Source organism: Fukomys damarensis, unplaced genomic scaffold (assembly GCF_012274545.1).
Source record: "Fukomys damarensis isolate Sample0158 unplaced genomic scaffold, DMR_v1.0_HiC HiC_scaffold_15, whole genome shotgun sequence".
NCBI lineage: Eukaryota > Metazoa > Chordata > Mammalia > Rodentia > Bathyergidae > Fukomys > Fukomys damarensis.
Window position 1 is genome coordinate 19,191,604 of NW_022900927.1, and position 3,780 is coordinate 19,195,383.

Genomic DNA, 3,780 nt, shown 5'->3' on the forward strand with positions numbered 1-3,780 from the left:
CTTCTCGGGCCGCCGTCGCAGCCTGGGTCGACCAGGGTCCTGCCCGCCCGAGGTGGCTCCGGTTTACTTATCCAGCAAATGTTCTACAGTATGCTCTGTGCTGGAGAATTGACTTAGGGAATTCAGAGAAAGGAAGCTCTCCCGCAGATCTGACGCTGAAGTTGAAATCTGAAGAGTTCATAGAAATTAGCTAAACTAAGAGCTGAGGGAATAGCTCCCGTTTAGATAGAAGAAGTAGCAGTTGTTTATGTATTTGCAGGAAGGAAAGATGACCTAGAGGATCAAGACATAATGGGAGCATTTTTGGACAAGCCAAAGATAGAAAAGCATAATGCCCAAGGGCAGGGTAATGGGTTGCAATAAGGGCTAAGCAGCGTGCAAGATTGGCGAGTAGAAAGGGAGGATGCACACGGCTGTGACTGGCTTGCCAAGTGGACTGGAAGGAAACGTGGTCATTCTTTGCTGCATACGATGGGCATGCTGGTTCTCGGGTTGCCAAATACTGCTGTGAGCATTTGTTGTTAGATCACATCACCAATAATCAAGATTTTAAAGGACCTTCAGGAGCACCTTCTGTGGAAAATGTAAAGAATGGAATCAGAGCAGATTTTCTGGAGATTGATGAACACATGAGAGTTATGTCAGAGAAGAAACACGGTGCAGACAGAAGTGGGTCCACAGATGTGGTGTCTTGATCTCACCCCAACATACTTATTTCATTAATAAGTAATGTGGAGACTCAACAGATTTACTTTGTAGGAAGAGGAAAGTTCACTTCTTCACACAAGATCACAAACCAAATAATCTGCTGGAAAAAGAATGAATTCAGAATGCAGGTGGCTCTGTAATGACTCAGCGTGTGAATGGCTCTCCGGCTGTGTCCAGGGCCCTTGGGGATTTCGATTACAAATCTGTCCCCGGAAAAGATCCTACAGAACAGCTTGTCTCACCAGCTCCTGAAGTCCGTGATATTGAGAGATCTGAAGAAGATGATCTGTTCCTTATTCTTGCATGTGATGGTATCTGGAATGTTATGGGAAACGAAGAGCTCTGTGATTTTTTTAAGATCCAGGCTTGAAGTCACTGATGATCTTGGGAAAGTTTGCAATGAAGTAGTTGACACCTGTTTGTATAAGGGAAGTCGAGACAGCATGAGTGTGATTTTGATCTGTTTTCCCAATGCACCCAAAGTATCTCCAGAAGCAGTGAAGAAGGAGGCAGAGTTGGACAAGTACCTGGAACACAGAGTAGAAGAAATTATAAAGGAGCAGGGGAAGGCATCCCAGACTTAATCCATGTGATGCGCACATTAGCAAGTGAGAGCATACCCCAGCTTCCCACCAGGGGTGAATTGCCAAGCAAGAGGAATGTAAGCCGTTTACAATAGATCCTCAACTTTAAGGAAGAGGACATGACTTGGGTGAGAGCGATTACACCAGACAACTTCGGCAGTACAACAGCTAGCCCAGAACTGATTTTTTTTTTTTTTCTGTAAATTTGATACTTAGGTAAACATTTCAAACCATAATTCATGGGGTAAATCAGACTCCAGCGATTTTTGTTGTATGATTTTTTTGATAAAGTGTAATTATCCTTGTACAAAATGCTTATATTTGATTATGAACTGCTTTACAATTGTTACGGAAGGAATTGGCAAGTGACACACAGAAAGGCAGCAGAATGGGAGTAAAATAAAAAAGTTTACTCCATCAATGGGGATCGATGACTCCCCACTGGGTTACAACTCCTTCTTTTATAGGGTTCTACAGCCTTGATCTTACTCAGTTGGTTGCATTGCATTTTCACAGCTCACATTGCTGATACTCAAAACATGGTGGCAGCAGTTGAATTTCAACCTGGACCCAGTTCTTTGTCAGGGAAGTTACCCTTAAGATTTTTTCAGTTACCTACTGTAGCCAGGGGGAAGGGAGTGTGTTTGGTCACCAAAGCTAACAGTGGTTCTTTCTTACTTACAAAACTTTTCAGGGGAGACTAAGTGCCTCCTGTACCGGTTAATTCTGAACTAAGCAGAGCAAGGGGCAGAAGTTATCTTATATTGTGACATTTCCTAAGTTTTCGCTATTAAAGTTTTACCTATCACAATTACTTATCAAAGATACAAGAAATGTTTGGCTTGTGTGAGGCAACAGATACACAGTCCTTTCAAGTCCTGTTGTGTCTGAACTTGGAGTTGGGACAGGGAGAGCAGCAGCCATGTCAGCGAGATGCTCAAACATGCACGTGATGATAGAGAATAATTTCAAAACCTTACAAAGCTGAACATGCAAGGAGTTAAGGAAGACTGCCCTCATGCTCTTGGCAGAGGATTGGCATGCTTGGTAAAGATATTTGCTTCACTTCACGGTTTTCAGGATGTTGTCTCCATGTTGCCACAGTATTGCAAGTAATACAAGAATATGAAGAGGGATCTTGAGACTAAGACACCTCGACTCTTTGTACCTCTTTTACAAGTCCTTACATTTAATTACTAATTAATAAGCAGCAGCTTCCTATATAAAGTAGGAGACTGCCACATTTTTGCTATCATGATTGGCTGGGCCTGCTGCTGTTCCTAGTAAGATATACTGAATCCCATTTTATCAATAAAGCTTGATTTAACAAACAAGAAAATAAACTAATAAATACCTAAGATCCTGCCAGGTGGAGATGAGGAAGAGCCCACGCTCACAGTACTGTGGCAGGAAGGACTGAGAGGTGACCTTCCTGACCCTCACTGGGAAGCTGCCCAAGCCTGTCCTTGCATATTCTGCTCCTTGGCCATGTGGGTCTAATACCTAAGCACAGTAGGTATGAGCCCAGGACTCTAGAACCACTCCCCAAGAGCTGCGTGATGTGAAGCAAGCTACTTACCCTCTCTGAGATTCTTGTCATTGCTGAAATGTGAGTAATATCTCCCTAGGACTGATAGGAACATTCACTGAAAGACCTGCCTGCTGCCATTCAACCATTTCATCACTCGTTTTTAGAGGGTTTTTTTTTCCCCCAGTACCAGGAATCAAACACAGGACCTTACACTTGTGAGGCAGGCACAGTGCCATTGAGCTAAATCCCAGGCCCTCCGACCATATCGTCATGATTCTCACTGCCCCTCCTGGTTGTCCCCTCTTTGCTTAAAGCTCCACTCTGAGCAGCTTCTCCTGTCCCCAACCATGGTCAGGATCACCTGCATGGAGCCTTTGCTCACTCCTGCTCTGATACATCTGCCTTGTGAGAATTTAAAGCCTTTTTGGTTGTTTGTTTTGGGTACTGGGGATTGAACCCAAGGCCTTCACACTAAGCTATATCCCCAAAACTTATTTTTATGTTTGAGACAGGATCTTGCTAGGTCATTTAGTCCAAGCTGGGCTCAAATTTGCAATCCTCCTGCCTCAGCCTCCCAGAATGCTGGGATTACAGGTATGCCCAGCTTTTAGTTTTAGGTAGGTTTGTTTGTTTGCTTGCTTGAGCTTTATTTTATTTTGATTTGGGTTGGTGGTTTGGTTTGGTTTGGTTTGGTTTTGGTTTTTGAGATAAGGTCTCACTATGTATCCCAGACTGGCCTCAAACTTGGGGTAATCCTCCTGTCTCAGCCTCCCAAGTACTGGGATTACAAAGGTGGACAACCATCGCCAGATGAGTTTACAGCTTTGAGTAGGTGATCAGGTAGGTCAGAGAGAGTACTGGCTCAGAGGGTTGAGGGTAACTAAAAAGAGGTACGAATGAGACTATAAAGAAGAGTCAATAGGATAATAATAAAGAGATAGAATGCAAAAAAAAAAA

At 43.5% G+C, this 3,780-nt stretch overlaps 1 pseudogene; it reads left to right on the plus strand.

Moving 5' to 3' along the window:
• Nucleotides 1-291: 291 nt before the first annotated feature.
• On the plus strand, nt 292-1,555 carry LOC104851899 (annotated as a pseudogene).
• The last annotated feature ends 2,225 nt before the right edge of the window (nt 1,556-3,780 follow it).